This window comes from Mobula hypostoma, chromosome 16 (assembly GCF_963921235.1).
Source record: "Mobula hypostoma chromosome 16, sMobHyp1.1, whole genome shotgun sequence".
Lineage (NCBI taxonomy): Eukaryota > Metazoa > Chordata > Chondrichthyes > Myliobatiformes > Myliobatidae > Mobula > Mobula hypostoma.
In genome coordinates, this window is record NC_086112.1 from 62183984 (window position 1) to 62201022 (window position 17039).

The 17039-nt window shown below is 45.2% G+C and overlaps 1 long non-coding RNA gene across 1 annotated transcript; it reads left to right on the plus strand.

Moving 5' to 3' along the window:
- The first annotated feature begins 6497 nt into the window (after positions 1-6497).
- On the plus strand, positions 6498-16763 carry LOC134357594 (uncharacterized). The gene is made up of 3 exons (XR_010020667.1): positions 6498-6642; positions 13003-13121; positions 16267-16763. It is a non-coding gene; the product is annotated as an uncharacterized LOC134357594 (long non-coding RNA).
- Positions 16764-17039: the final 276 nt, after the last annotated feature.

Here is a 17039-nt window from a genome sequence, read left to right on the forward strand (position 1 = left end):
GCTTCTGAAGATTGCGCGGGCCTCGGCAGAGAGGGGGAATGTGGTGGACTTGACCGGGGGCGGGCCTTGTCTGCATAGTTAGAGACCCATTGGGCGTAATATGAAAAGAAGCCCAGGCACCTTTTGAGGGCTCTGAGGGTATTGGGAAGAGGGAGTTCTAACAGGGAGCACATACAGTCGGGGTCAGGGCCAATGACTCCATTCTCCACGACACACCCACGGATAGCAAGTCGGGTGGTTCCGAACACACACTTGTCCTTGTTATAGGTGAGATTGAAAACTTTGGCCACTTGCAGAAATTTTTGGAGGTTGTTGTCGTGATCCTGCCGGTCGTGACCGCAGATGGTGATGTTATCCAGATATGGGAACGTGGCCTTCAGTTGGCACTGGTCCAGTATCCAGTCCATTGCCCTCTGGAAGACAGATACACCATTCGTGACACCGAAGGGGACGCGCAGGAATTGATAAAGCCCGCCGTCCGCCTCGAAGGCAGTGTAAGGGTGGTCCTCCCGGCGGATGGGGAGCTGATGGTAAGCAGATTTTAGGTCTATGGTCGAGTACACCTTGTACTGTGCTACCTGATTGACCATATCCGCGATGCGGGGTAGAGGGTACGCGTCGAGCTGCGTGAACCTATTGATGGTCTGGCTATAGTCCACGACCATCCTATTCTTCTCCCCGTTCCGAACAACAACCACCTGCACCCTCCAAGGACTTGTGCTTGCCTCAGTGACCCCCTCCCTGAGCAGCCGCTGCACCTCCGACTTAATGAAGGCTCTGTCCCCCGCGCTATACCTCCTGCTTTTAGTTGCCACAGGTTTACAGTCGGGGGTCAGGTTGGCGAACAGCGATGGGGGAGGGATCCTGAGGGTGGAGAGGCCGCAAGTGGCGTCGGTAGTGTGGCAGTTGGCATGATGTTGGGTGGGATGCGCGGGTCGGTGTGTGTGTGTGTGGTCAGTAGCGGGGTATGTGACGTATTCCTACAATACTGGGGATTTACAACAGTGATTGGTGGGAGGAGCCCATCATACTCCATTGTCACGCTTTTCAGGTGACTCTGGAAGTCGAGCCCCAATAGCACAGGGGCACACAGTTGAGGCAAGACCAGTAACGTAAAGTCTCGATATTCTGTGCCCTGCACCACTAGCGTCGCTACACAAACCCCCACCCCACCGGGTGTCTGTTGTATGCGACCCAGAGGCCATGGTGACCCTCTGACTTACTGGCCGTATCATGAGTCCACAATGCTGCACCGTGGCCAGGTGGATAAAACTCTCCGTGCTGCCCGTGTTAAACAGGCAGCTTGTCCTGCGCCCCTCCACCAGGATCTCCATCATTGACCTTGCGAGCTGGTGGGGAGCGCTTTGGCTGAGGGTCACGGAGGCCAGGGCTGAGTCCCTGTCTTGGTCCGGCGCAGTGGGGTGGCCCTGTGAGCACCCATTGGTAGTAGGCGGTGGGAGGTGACGCTGACCAAGATAGCCGCCCCCATGTCTTGCATGTGGTGGCAGTGTGCAGGGAAGATGGCGACCCCCACGTCTCACACGCGGCGCTGCTCGATCCCGCTCGCGGTTTTGACTTACAGACCTTGGCGAAGTGGCCCTTCTTTCCGCAGCTGGAACAGGTAGCTTGTCGGGCCGGGCAGCGTTTCCGGGGGTGCTTCTCCAGTCCGCAGAAGTTAGCACTTCGCGGACTCACGACTGGCTGCAGCCGAGGTTGATTCGCTGGTGGGTTGCGGGGTCTGCGGCGCCCACGAGGCCATCGGGGGATCGCGTGCCTGGAGAGCGTCAGAGTTGTGCAGAGCGGCCTCCAGCGTGTCAGCCATCTCGATCGCCGAACATAAGGTAAGATCAGCTTTTTCCAGCAGCCGCTGGCGCACGTACACTGACCTGGTCCCCATGACGGAGGTGTCTCTCACTAGGAGTTCTGCATGCTGTTCTGCCGTCAGCACCTGGCAGCTGCAGGTCCACACGAGCGTCTGTAGTGCCCGGACAAACTCAGCACTCGATTCCCCGGACCGCTGGTGCCATGTCGCTAAGCGATGCCGCGCGTAGACGGTGTTTACCGGCCACAGGTATCGTCCTTTGAGTGCGCTTATCGCGCCATCATAGCTCGGTTGGTCTCTGGTCATCGAGTAGACCCGTGGACTGACCCTGGAAAGGAGAACTTTACGCTTCGCTGTGGAGTCAGTCACTTCAATTGCCTCTAGGTACGACTCGATGCAAGCCAGCTAGAATTCGAAAGCGCTTGCAGCTTCAGGTGTTTGCGGATCGAGGTCTAACTTGTCGGGTCTCAGTGAACGTTCCATGCTTCAAAATTACTGCAAATGAAATCACAGCAACTGACTCGACCGCCTGATAGACTTGACCTGTAAATATACTTGTTTTAAATATTGTCAGTCACTTCACCCCGCGGGACTCTTTTTAAAAAAAGGAGGGGTGAATGTGGTAAACCATATATATGTTGTAACTGGGTTACCTGTCTGGACACACCCCTCTGCTGACTGCCCCTGTGGCTCCTCCCACAGACCCCTGAATAAAGGCGATTGGGCCTTGGCTACTCCTCTCAGTCCAGGGGCAGACACTCAGCATGCTGGAGTCACATTTTACTGCAAATAAAATTGATGCACCATCAATAACTCCAAAAGACTGGAAGTAGAGTAAATACTGAAAGGCTTTTATTCGCAGTAACATGTGACCTCCAGCATGCCAAGTGTCTGCCCCTGGACTGAGAGGAGGATCCAAGGCCCAATCACCTTTATTCAGGGGTCTGTGGGAGGAGCCACAGGAGCAGTCAGCAGAGGGGCGTGTCCAGACAGGTAACCCAGTTACAACATAGATATATGGTTTACCACAGCAGGCCTGATGTGTGGAATCTGCAGGATGGATGTGTAGCCTCTGTAGGCCTGATATGTGGCCTCCATAGGCCTGATGTGTGGCATCCATAGGCCTGATGTGTGGCATCTGTGTGACTGATGCGTGGCCTAGTGCAGATCCCGTAATGGTGGACAGGACTGAACAGAGTTCTCTGTAATTGCATGTTGTCCTTAGCAAACTGTGTGTTAGGTGCGAGGAACAAAATTGCATCATTTCTGGATCCTAATTTTCATTCAGAATTTATTTCCAGATAGAATTTTTTTACGATGAGATCAAAATGATAAGATTAGTAATGGCATCTGCTTGCTGACAAGAACAGAGGTGCACCTTAAGGATGCATTATTAGCCCACTGCTCTACTCCCTCTACTCACAACACTGTCGTTGGCAGGATCTCAGATAGCGATGAGGGGGCATACGGGAGCGAGATAGGTTGGATGGTTGAGTGGTATCGCAATAAGAATCTTGCACTGAACGTCAGCAAGACCAAGGAGTAGATAGTGGGCTTCAGAAAGATGCATACAGGACCTCATGAAGGGGCCAGCGGCTGAATGGGTGAGCAGCTTCGAGAAGGGATACCAATGACAGTACTGCTTTGGGAGTTGGAGGAAATCTGGCATCACCGAAAGCGAGCCAAGTTCTACATTCTGACTGACTGCATCACCGCCTAGTATGGAGGTTCCATTGCACAGGACTGAAAGAGACTGCAGAGGATTGTGGGCTCGGCCCGCTCCTGCACAGGCATACGTTCCCCTCCATTCAGGATATCTTCAAAAGGCAGTGCCTGAAGAGGACAGCACTCACCACTAAGGAACCTCACCACCCAGGACATCCCTTCTTCTCATCCTTACCGTCACGGAAGGGGTATAGGAGCCTGAAGATCCACTTTCAATGTTTTAGGAACATCTTTTCCCTTCTGCCATCAGATTTCTGAACAGCCCATAACCCTTGAACACTGCTTCACGATCCCTCTGTTGCACCAATTATTTGATATTGTAAATATTTTTCTATATCGTGCAGGGTCCTGCTGCACAGAACAACATGTTTCATGACATATATCAGTGACAATAAGCCCAGTTCTGAACCTGACTCTAATTTCGGAACAAGCAACTCTTGACTGCCCTCTACAATGGCTCTGAGTAGTACGATAGATTGAGAAAGATATTCCTGTCTAATTGACAGTGTAATGCCAAGAAGCTCATCCCTGGTCGGATGTTGAGTCTGCTGTATTGCAGCAGCTCTTTCTATTCCACCTCCAGAACTTAGCTCTATTGAAACCAACTTACCTGAGAGAAATTTCTCAGCCTGTGCTTTCCTCTCACACATGTAAGCCTCTGGCAGTAAACAAAACAACCCCAAACCTTGTAGAATCACAACCACATGAAAATCTGCAGATGCTGGAACTCCGAGCAACACACACGGAAATGCCGGAGAAACTCAGCAGGCCAGGATATGGCCAGACCTTGTAGAATAGCTGGTGAAAAAGTAGACAGAGTAAATCCAGTTACACCTTTCTAACACAAGGGATAATCTTACATCCCATTTTCTCCCACACTTATAAAACATTCACTTATTGCAAATCCCAGAAATGGTATCCAGAATTACATTCCACATTAGTGCACATTTCTGTATATGTCCAATTCCCTGCTAGATTAACTGAGCATTGGGTATTATTGAGGACCAAGAACAATATAGGGATAGTGACCTCAGGCTTAGGCATTCTCACTGACGTCCTGGTGAAAAGACATACCTGAATCACTAATCCACCTTTTAAGTACTTTATTTACAGTATCTTCCACTGCTACCTAGAAACAGTTTTCTACTGATCCACACTGACCATGGAGGGTATAGTGAAGTGTCCTTTATGCTTCTGCAACACATTAAACATGGTGTGGTTAAATAAAATACTAATTTCCCTCTCTTATCTAGCAGTACAATAGAATGCTCTCTGTCATAAGACTCAAAATACTGCTGAAGGTCTGTCTTATTTGTAATTCAGTGAAATTGGTTAAAATAATCTGGGCCAAGGGCTCCTTCCAGATTCCCAGTATTTATTTCTTATCAATAACCTCTAAAATGACTAGGAACAGGAAAAAAAAGAATGAATCAATATTTAAAACAGAATCTAAAGTTGTCAAAATTCCTTCACAATGCACTTAGATAAGAGTTTATTCCCCTGTATTAATCTCCCTCAGTGAGATTTTCAACAGTCATACAGTAGCTTAAATTCAGTAGAGATTTAGGGGATCTTCCAGTACAGTTTATATGAACTGGACAATGTACAGAAGCAGTAAGGAATACCCACTTTATCTCACAATAAGGAAATACATTTTAATACATTAACATATAATAAAAATCACCACGATTGTGCTAAGAATGTTATTGGATCTTAAATCTCTCTGCTCCTGTCACACTGATCTCTCATAATATCTGTCTTCCAACTGCTCCTTGCTCTCTGCTGCCCTCTTTCTTTCTCTCTCTCTCTCTCTCTCTCTCCCCTCTCCCCCCCTCCCCCCCCCTCCTCCACTCCTCTCTTCTGTTCCCCTTTCTTGGTTCTCCTCGCTCTTGCTTACTCATTTTCCTCTGCTGCCTCTCTTTCTGCTCCTCTTCAGTCTTCATTACCTTTTTCCTTTCCCCTCCCCTTTGTGGCCGACTTCTGGAAACGCTGGCATTGCTGTCAGTTTTAATAAAATGTCCAAACCCAAATGCCTTTTCTGCTTAAAATCCACCCCATTTGCACTGACCCCAGTTTTTCTCTCAACTCCCACATTCTTTTAAATGCAAATTAAAGGATTAAAAACAGCAACTGTGCATACACAAAGATATCTTGTTCATATGAACAACTGTACCAACAGATAGATCGACCTTGAAAATTGAATAAACATCAGAGACCCGCGTGTTGTGACTGCAAGGCTGCTGTAAACATCTATTTATGGAATTAAAGTTAAGTAATATGTGTAATATTTTGGCACGGACTAGAAGGGCCGAGATAGCCTGTTTCCGTGCTGTAATTGTTATATGGTTATATGGTAATTTTAATACAACCTTTGCATGTTAATCTGTCGGGTTTAGTCATCCCAAAAGGTAACATTTGAACTGGAAAGGTAGCAAGATCTTCATTCCCGTTCTCACTAAAATGTTGCTCTTTATGCAGTTCTCAAACATAGCTGCATTGTTTCAAGCTGCTTAAACTGTTGCTGCCTGGATACCTTGTGACATAGTAACTCTCTCAATACCAAATTCTCATTGGCAGACTCAGCAAACAAATAAGCTCAGTAGGTGGAGGTAATCTGCAGCTGACGTCATAGAGCAGCCCTGAAAATGTACAAGTGACTTAAAAGAAAGGTCTCTAGTTATTTGATTGCTAATCCAGTAATTGCAAAGTTAAATGAATTTAAGTCAAAATACATGAGCTTATTGGATTTGATATTTGCAGTTTCAATACGCTTTTGTTCTAGAAATGTGTATAAATCAGTTTATGTGTTCCTGATTTACACAATATTTAATTTCACAGAGACACGTGGGTGTTTAATTTCCTTTGTGCACTATATATAGTACTGTACATTGGTTAAGTCACTTCCTTCGTAGTTTCACCTTTTCAATTTTAATCACTATATTATGGCACCGCAAGGAAAATTTCACCACAGGTCCATTAAAATCAGTTTTTAACCACTGTGTCTTCTGCAACTTTAGCATTCTTCCAAGAAATGCACAGCTCTTGGCAAGCGCTGCCAAAACAGAGATCTGGGGCTCAGTATCCTCAGCAAGCAGGTGAGTGCTTTCAAAGCATACTACATTTTTGTCTTGATGCCTTTCAAGTTGGAGGATCTGATTGTGGGGAAATGGCTGGTGTTTTAGGGCAAGGCTTGTCTTGATCAGCAGTCCCATTGGTCACATCATTAGGAAGCTGGCACTCAATGTCTGTTAGACGAAAGAGTTGATTGTCGACTTCAGGAAGGGTAAAACCATAAGATATAAGAGTAGAAGTAGGCCATTTGGCCCATCAAGTCTGCTCTGCCATTCAATCATGGGCTGATCCAATTCCTCCAGTCATCCCCACTCCCCTGCCTTCTCACTACACCCTTTGATGCCCTGGCTAATCAAGAACCTATCTCTCTTTGCTTTAAATGCACACAATGACTTGGCCTCCACAGCCACTCATGGCAACAAATTCCACTGATTTACCACCCTCTGACTAAAGCAATTTCTCTGCATCTCTGTTCCAAATGGACGTCCTTCAATCCTGAAGTTGTGCCCTCTTGTCCAAGACTTCCCTACCATGGGAAATAACTTTGCTATTTCTAATCTGTTCAGGCCTTTTCACATTTGAAATGTTTCTATGAGATCCTCCCTCATTCTCCTGAACGCTAGGAAATACAGCCCAAGAGCTGCCAGACATTCCTCATACGGTAACCCTTTCGATCCTGGAATCATGCTCATTAATCTTCTCTGAACCCTCTCCAATGTCAGTATAACCTTTCGAAAATAAGGAGCCCAAAACTGCACACAATACTCCAAGTGTGGTCTCACGAGTGCCTTATAGATCCTCAACATCATATCCCTGCTGTTATATTCTATACCTCTAGAAATGAATGTCAACATTGTATTTGCCTTCTTCACCACCGACTCACCCTGCAGGTTACCCTTTAGGGTATCCTGCGCAAGGACTCCCAAGTCCCCTTGTATCTTTGCATTTTGAATTCTCTCCCCATCTAAATAACAGTCTGCCGGTTTATTTCTTACACCAAAGTGCATGACCATACACTTTCCAACATTGTGTTTCATTTGCCACTTCCTTGCCCATTCCCATAAACTATCTAAGTCTCTCTGCAGGCTCTCTGTTTCCTCAACACTACCCGCTCCTCCATCTACCTTTGTATCATTTAGCCACAAATCCATTAATTCCATAGTCCAGATCATTGACATACAACATAAAAAGCAGCGGTCCCAACACCCACCCCTGTGGAACTCCACTGGTAACCGGCAGCCAGCCAGAATAGGATCCCTTTATTCCCATTCTCTGTTTTCTGCTGATCAGTCAATGTTCCACCCATGCTAGTAACTCCCCTGTAATTCCATGGGCTGCTATCTTGCTAAGCAGCCTCATGTGCAGCACCTTGTCAAAGGCCTTCTGAAAATCCAAGTACACCACATCTACTGCACCTCCTTTGTCTACCCTGCTTGTAATTTCCTCCAAAAATTGCAGTAGGTTAATCAGGCAGGATTTTCCTTTCAGGAAACCATGCTGGCTTTGGCCTATCTTGTCATTTGCCTCCAGATACTCCATAACCTCATCCCTAACAATCGATTCCAACAACTTCTCAACCACTGATGTCAGGCTAACAGGTCTATAGTTTCCTTTCTGCTGCCTTCCACCCTTCTTAAACAGCAGAGTAACATTTGCAATTTTCCAGTCATCCAGTCTCTCATTACAGTATCTCCAGCATCATTCTCTATTGGTCCTATATCTATCTTCAACTCTCTTTTACCCTTTATATAATTAAAAATGCTTTTAGTATCTTCTTCAATATTAGTCAACAGTTTCCTTTCATAATTCATCTTTTCCTTCCTAATGATCTTCTTAGTTTCCTTCTGCAAGTTTTTAAAAGCTTCCCAATCCTCTATCTTCCCACTAGCTTTGGCTTCCTTGTATGCCCTCTCTTTTGCTTTGCTTTTACTTGGGCTCTGACTACTGCATTGGACCAAAAGAAGCTGCAGGGGGCTGTAAATCTAGTTAGCTTCATCTTGTGTACTATCCTTCAAAGTACCCAGGACATCTTCAAGGAGCAGTGCATCAGAAAGGCAGCGTCCATTATTAAGGACCTCCAGCACCCAGGGCATGCCCTTTTCTCACTGTTACCATCAGATAGGAGGTACAGAAGTGTGAAGGCACACACTCAGCGATTCAGGAACAGCTTCTTCCCCTCTGCCATCTGATTCCTAAAAGGACATTGAACCCTTGGACACTACCTCAGTTTTTTTAATATAAGACCATAAGACAAAGGAGCAGAAGTCGGCCATTCGGCCCCTTGAGTCTGCTCTGCCATTTTATCATGAGCTGATCCATTCTCCCATTTAGTCCCACTGCCCCGCCTTCTCACCATAATCTTTGATGCCCTGGCTACTCAGATACCTATCAATCTCTGTCTTAAATACACCCAATGACTTGGCCTCCACTCCTGCCCATGGCAACAAATTCCATAGATTCACCACCCTCTGGCTAAAAAAATTTCTTCACATCTCTGTTCTGAATGGGCGCCCTTCAATCCTTAAGTCATGCCCTCTCTTACTAGACTCCCCCATCATGGGAAACAACTTTGCCACATCACCTCTGTCCATGCCTTTCAACATTCGAAATATTTCTATGAGGTCCCCCCTCATTCTTCGAAACTCCAAGGAATACAGTCCAAGAGCAGACAAACGTTCCTCATATGTTAACCCTCTCATTCCCGACACCATTCTAGTGAATCTTCTTTGTACCCTCTCCAACATCAGCACATCCTTTCATAAATAAGGGGACCGAACTGCCTACAGTATTCCAAGTGAGGTCTCACCAGCGCTTTATAGAGCCTCAACATCACATCCCTGCTCCTATACTCTATTCCTCTAGAAATGAATGCCAACATTCCATTCACCTTCTTTACCACCGACTCAACCTGGAGGTTAACCTTAAGGGTATTCTGCATGAGGACTCCCAAGTCCCATTGCATCTCAGAACTTTGAATTTAAATAATAGTCTGCCCATTTATTTCTTCTGCCAAAGTGCATACCCATACACTTTCCAACATTGTATTTCATTTGCCACTTCTTTGCCTATTCTTCCAATCTATCCAAGTCTCTCTGTAGGCTCTCTGTTTCCTCAGCACTACTGACCCCTCCACCTATTTTCGTATCATCAGCAAATTTAGCCACAAAGCCATCTATTCCATATTCCAAATCATTGATGTACAATGTAAAAAGAAGCAGCCCCAACACAAACCCCTGTGGAACACCACTGGTAACCGACAGCCAACCAGAATAGGATCCCTTTATTCCCACTCTCTGTTTCCTGCCAATCAGCCAACGCTCTATCCACGTATGTAACTTTCCCATAATTCCATGGGCTCTTATCTTGTTAAGTAGCCTCATGTGTGGCACCTTGTCAAAGGCCTTCTGAAAATCCAAATATACAACATCCACTGCATCTCCCTTATCTAGCCTACTTGTAATTTCCTCAAAAAATTGTAATAAGATAGGATTTTCCTTTAAAGAAACCATGTTGAGTTCTGCCTGTCTTGTCATATGCCTGCAGGTACTCCGTAACTTTATCCTTGACAATCGAGTCCAACAACTTCCCAACCACCGATGTCAAGCTAACAGGTCTATAATTTCCTTTTTGCTTCCTTGCCCGCTTCTTAAATAGCGGAGTGACATTTGCAATCTTCCAGTCCTCCGGAACCATGCCAGAATCTATTGACTTTTGAAAGATCATCGCTAATGCCTCTGCATTCTCCACAGCTACTTCCTTCAGAACACAAGGGTGCATTCCATCTGGTCCAGGAGATTTATCTACCTTTAGACTATTCAGCTTCCTGAGTACTTTTCTCTGTCGTAATTGTGACTATGCACACTTCTCTTCCCTGCCACCCTTGAGTGTCCGGTGTATTGCTGATGTCTTCCTCAGTGAAGACTGATGCAAAATACTCGTTCAGTTCCTCCGCCATCTCCTTATCTCCCATTACAATTTCTCCAGCATCATTTTCTATCGGTCCTATATCTACTCTCACCTGTCTTTTACTCTTTATATACTTGAAAAAGCTTTTAGTATCCTCTTTGATATTATTTGCTAGCTTCCTTTCATAGTTCATCTTTTCCCTCTTAATGACCTTCTTAGTTTCCTTTTGTAACCTTTTAAAAACCTCCCAATCCTCTGTCTTCCCACTAATTTTTGCTTCCTTGTATGCCCTCTCCTTTGCTTTAACTTCGGCTTTGACTTCTCTTGTCAGCCACAGTTGTATCCTTCTTCCATTTGAAAATTTCTTCTTTTTGGAATATACCTGTCTTGCACCTTCCTCACTTCTCGCATAAACTCCAGCTACTGCTGCTCTGCTGTCCTTCCCCCCAGTGTCCCTTTCCAGTCAACTTTGACCAGTTCCTCTCTCATGCCACTATAATTTCCTTTACTCCACTGAAATATCGACACATCAGATTTCGGCTTCTCTTTTTCAAATTCCACAGTGAACTCAATCATGTTATGATCACTGCCTCCTAAGGGTTCCTTCACCTCAATCTGTCTAATCACCTCTGGTTCATTACACAATACCCAATCCAGTACAGCCCATCCCCTAGTGGGCTCAACAACAAGCTGCTCTAAAAAACCATCTCGCAGACATTCTACAAATTCTCTCTCTTGAGATCCAGTGCCGACCTGATTTTCCCAATCTACTCGCATGTTAAAATCCCCCACAATTATCATAACACTGCCCTTCTGACAAGCCTTTTCTATTTCCTGTTGTAATTTGTAGTCCACATCACTTTTACCCCGCGACTTCTTAGCTCAACTCATAAAGATGCTGCACCTTCCGATCCTATATCACCTCTTTCTAATGATTTAATATCATTTCTTACCAATAAAGCCACGCCACCCCCTCTGCCTACCTTCCTATCCTTCCGATACACCGTGTATCCTTGGACGTTCAGCTCCCAGAGACATGCATCCTTTAGCCACGTCTCAGTGATGGCCACAATATCATACCTGCCAATCTGTAGCTGTACGACAAGATCGTCCACCTTATCCCTTAAGCTGCGTGCATTTAAGTATAACACCTTAAGACCGGTATTTGGTACTTTTCGCTTTGATTTCACTGCAACTTTAGTGCACTTCAACTCATCCCAATGGCTACAAATTTGCCCCATCACCTGCCTGCCTTGGTTGACATCTTTACTGCTCACTATCTTAGATTTATTTCTGTTTTCCCCTTCCTCCGCTCTGTCATTCCGGTTCCCATCCCCCTGCCAAATTAGTTTAAACCCTCCCTAACAGCTCTATTAAACCTTCCCACCAGGATATTGGTCCCCTTTGGGTTCAGGTGTAACCTGTCCATTTTGAACAGGTCACACTTCCCCCAGAAGAGGTCCCAATGATCCAAGAATCTGAAGCCCTGCCCCCTGCACCAGTCTCTCAGCCACGCATTCATCTGCCTGATCCTACTATTCTTGCCCTCGCTAGCACGTGGTACAGGTAGCAAACCCGAGATTACTACCCTCAAGGTCCTGCTTCTCAGCTTCCTTCTTAACTCCCGGAAATCTCTCTTCAGGACCTTCTCCCTTCTCCTATCTATGTCATTGGTACCAACATGTACCAAGATAACTGGCTGCTTGCCCTCTCCCTTCAGAATATTCTGAACCGGATCCAAGACACCCCCGTACCCTGGCACCTGGGAGGCAACACACCCCGTGGGTATCTCTATCAGGCTCACAGAATCTCCTGTCTGTTCCCCTGACTATGGAATGCCCTGTGACTATCGCATTCCTCTTCTCCCTCCTTCCCTCCTGCACAACAGCGCCAGGCTCAGTGCTAGAGACCCGGTCACCGTGGGCGTCCCTTGTCAGGTCATCCCCCTCAACAGCATCCAGAACAAGATATTTGTTGCTGAGGGGGACAGCCACAGGAGTGCTCTCCACTATTCGGGCATTTTCCTTCCCTCTCCTGACAGTCACCCAGTTTTCTGACCCCTGTAGCCTAGGGATGACTACCTTCCTGTAGCTCCTGTCTATCACCTCTTCACTTTTCCTGATAAGCAGTAGGTCATCAAGCTGCAGCTCCAGATCCCTAACACAGTCTCTGAGGAGCTGCATCTCGGTGCACCTGGCGCAGATGTGGACATCAGGGAGGCTGGAGGTCTCCCAGGATTCCCACATCTGACACCTTGAACAAAGGGTATTTACAGTATTTCCATTTCTGGCATGTTTTTAATCTATTCAATATAGATATACTGTAATTGATTTGTTAAATAATTTACTATTATTATTATTTTTTTTTCTCTTCTATATTATGTATTGCATTGAACCGCTGCTGCTAAGTTAACAAACTTCACGTCACATGCCAGTGACAACAAACCTGATTCCTGATTGTTGTTTCTTGCAACATAGCCCAAGACAAGTTCTTTCCAGAAGATGCAGGCCTTACCCATCTTGTGGTTTGACCCATCCTGCGTTTCACCGTAGGCAACACCAAACTGGTGGAGAAAAATGAAGATTCAGAAGGCCAGGTGAGTCTGGAGAGTAGGTCAGCAGGAGAAGATTGGAAATAGGGCAAACAAAGATGATGGGGGGGGTGGTGAGGTTTGGGGAAGATGTAGAGGAGGACTGGGAAAGATGGAAGAAAGAACTGGGGGAATTGGAAGGGAGGACTGTAGAAAATGGAGAATTGGGGAAGATAAGAAGGAGGACGGCAGAAGACAGAAGGCTGGTGACGTTCCAGAAGACGGACATCAGGATATCAAGAGAACTTAGATTGGGTTGTCAAGCTAGAGCAATGTACAAGGATCACAATGAGGTAGAGTGAGAGCTTGAGTTCATTTTTATTGTACAAGTAATCTCCTCAAAAGAATTATAACAGTGGGTTAGAAACTGTCCTTGAGACTGATGGTGTGTCTTTTCACCTTTTGTATCTTCTACTTGATGGAATGGTAGAGAAGAGAGTATGGCCGAGGAGGGAGGGATCATTACTGAATTAACAGTGGGCCCTTCATGGAAATATGCATCCATGGTCCAAATTGTAAACGTTTTGCATTATTCTGTCGGTATTTAGAATATAGAACATGGAGCATAGAACCATACAGCACAGAAACAGGCCATTCACCCACAACGTTGTGTCAAACAAATTAATCAGTAATCAAACAGCCAACTAAACTAGTCCCTTCTGCCCAGACGACGTCCATATTCTTCAATTTCCCTCACATTCATAGTCTGTAATGCATTTGCTTCTACCACCACCCCAGCCAGCACAGTCCAGACACCCACCACTCTCCATGTAAAAAGTTTGCCTCTCACATCTCCTTTGAACCTACCCCCTCTCACCTTCAATGCGTGCTCCCTGGTATTAGACATTTCAAGTCTGGGAAGCAGGTACAATCTCTCTACTCTCTCTACACCTCTCATGATCTGATAAGCGTCTACCCTCAGCTTCTGCCAATCCAGGGAAAGAAAGCAACCCAAGTTTGTCCAACTTTTTGTGATAGCCCATGCCCTCTCATCCAGACAGCATCCTGGTAAATCTTTCCCTCACCCTCTCCAAAACCTTGACATCCTTCCTATAATGGGGCAGCCAGAGCTTAATGCAATACTCCAGATGCAGCCTAACTAGAGTTTTATGAAGCTTCCATGCTTTTGAACTCAATGCCTCAACTAACAAAGGCAAGCATGCCACAGGCCTGCTTAACCACCCTATCAAACTGTGCAGCCACTTTCAGGGAGGTATGGACCTGGACCTCAGAATCTCTCTGCTTATCAACACTGTTAAGGGTCTTGCCTTTTTAATCATTCTCTGCACTTGCATTTACTTATGGGGGGTTTCACAGAACCTGGATGTATCTCCAGTATTTCTGCAGTCCAGGAGCACTAATTCAGGTTGACACCTATCATCAGGGGAAAAGATGATAGAAGGTTCAGGTGTCTATGTTGGGCTACTGAATTTGATGCTCGCTCTGTTTTGCAGCAGAGACCACCCCCCCCCCCGCCCCCTGATTTGGCAAAAGGCTGGTCAGATAGGCAAATCGGTACCTACACTCATTTACCTATCTTCTAACGAGAAAAAACAGCGGTTACAGGCGTAAGTGCCATTAAAAAATATGACTTCATTTCAACAAACAATACCAGGTCAAATGTTAAGTGATTTAATTATCAATAAAGATCCCCCACATTATCCCTAAGCTGTACTCTAGTAGAAGCTGTCTGTTCTACATGGGGAAATATTTTTAATTCTTCATGACATTCATCAAATGTAATTGATTCTGTTGTGTTGATTAACATGAATCATTTCTCAATATTGAACATTGTCAAAGAGCAATCCCATAGAAGCTATTTCACAGAGTTCAAAAGCTTTGAGAATTACATCCAAAACAACTTATCCTTTTATGTTCGTTCAAGGCTGAAATCATATTGATCAGACTACCCAGCCTTAATCTGAAAGAACGTGATGTTTGGCAGGATCTACAAATTGGCCTTATTTTCATAAGTCCCAGTACCAGTAGGCAGATTTAAAAACATTCACATTTGAAATAATTGTCAATTAGACTGGCCAGTTTATACCAGTGAAAATATTAAACGGTTCAAAGTTGACAATGCTGAAAGCTGACCACAATAAAATAACAAATCCAATCCAGCTAATTATTATTTCAACCAGTCTGCTCTCAATTATCAGCAAAGAAATTGAAGTTGCTGTTAACAGCTCCAAGAGTACCCTCAGCAGTTTTGGTTTTGCCCAGAGCACTTGCTTCAGACTTCATTGTAGATTTAGTCTGAAGATGGCGCAAAGAAATTAATTCCAAAAGCTAGGTGAGACTGGCTGCCCTTTACATTATGACAGCATTGGAGAACTCTGGTAAAACTGAAAGATAACGGGAGAAAAACAATCCAGTGGCTGGAGTTATACCTTACACAGTGGAAGGTGGTTATGATTATTAGTGCTTAATCAGGATGTCGCTACATCCTGGGCCCAGACATGTCCATCTTCCTTTCAATCCTGGGCCCAAACATGTTCATCTTCCTTTCAATCCTAAAGTCAGATATTATCTCACTATTGTGAAATGTTGAATTTATTCCAAAACAATGAAACAGCACATACTCATATGTAGGAAGTCCAAGGTAATACTCAGTGTTGCTCAGATACATAGTGAATAATATTTACAATGCACAAGTAACTTGCAGACCCCGATCAGATTGGATTGGCCACAATCAATGTCAGCACAGGTGAATCACAGGGCTGCTTGCTTAACCTCCTGCTCTACTCACTTTATACCTTAACTGCGTGCCCAAGTACAGCTCCAACGCCATATTCAAGTCTGCTGATGACACCACTGTTGTTGGCCGAACCAAAGGTGGTGACGAATCTGCATGTAAAAGGGAGATGGAAACCTGATCGAACGGTGCCAAACCAACAACCTCTCACTCAACATCAGCAAAACCAAAGAGCTGATTATCGACTATGGGTGCAGGAAGCTGGAGGTCCATGAGGCAGTCCTCATTAGGGGATCGGAGGCGGAGAGTGCCAGTAACTTTAAATTCTTTGGCATTAATATGTCAGAGGATCTATCCTGGAGCCATCATTTAAATGCCAAAATGGCAGCTCCTCTGCTTTCTTAGATTTTTACGTTGATTCAGCATGTTACCAAAATCTTTGACAATCTCCTATAGATACACAGTCGAGAGCATCCTACCTCAACGGATCGCAGACTGGGATGGAAACAGCAATGCCCAGGAATGGAAAAGCCTCCAGAAGTTGGTGGATGCAGCCCAATCCAGCACAGGCAAAGCCTTTCCCACCATTGGGCACATTTACAAGGAGTACTGCCACAGGAAAGCAGCAGCCAGCATCAAGTTCTGGCACCATCCAGGTCACGCTCACTTCTCACTACTACCATTGTGACGAAGGTGCAGAAAACTTGGTTCAGGAACAGTTACTACACCACACCCATCGGACTCCTGAACCAATGTGGATAATTTCACTCACCTCAGTCAGAACTGATTCCTTAACCTGCAGACTTCCTTTCAGAGACTCTACACTCATGTTCGCAGTATTATGATGTTCTTTATTTGCAAAATTTGTTCTCTTCTGCTCTTTGGTTGTTTATCAGTCTTAGTTTATTATTAGTTTTTCACTAATTCTATTGTATTTCTCTATTCCTGTAAATGCCTGCAAGAAAATGAATATCAAGATAGTATATGGTGACATATATGCACTTTGATGATAAATTTACTTCGATTTTTGGTTTATTTTTATATCCTATTATAATGCATGTATAACAGCACTGAAACTGACTAACACAGTGGGCCTACAGCCATTGGAGTCATGGACCCATCATCAGAATATTGGGTGGCACTGACGTGGTCAGGACTAAGCATGATCAAAAGGCACATTTTTGGAGTTGAAAGCGTAAAATTTGCTACAATTGTTGGGGTGGAGATAA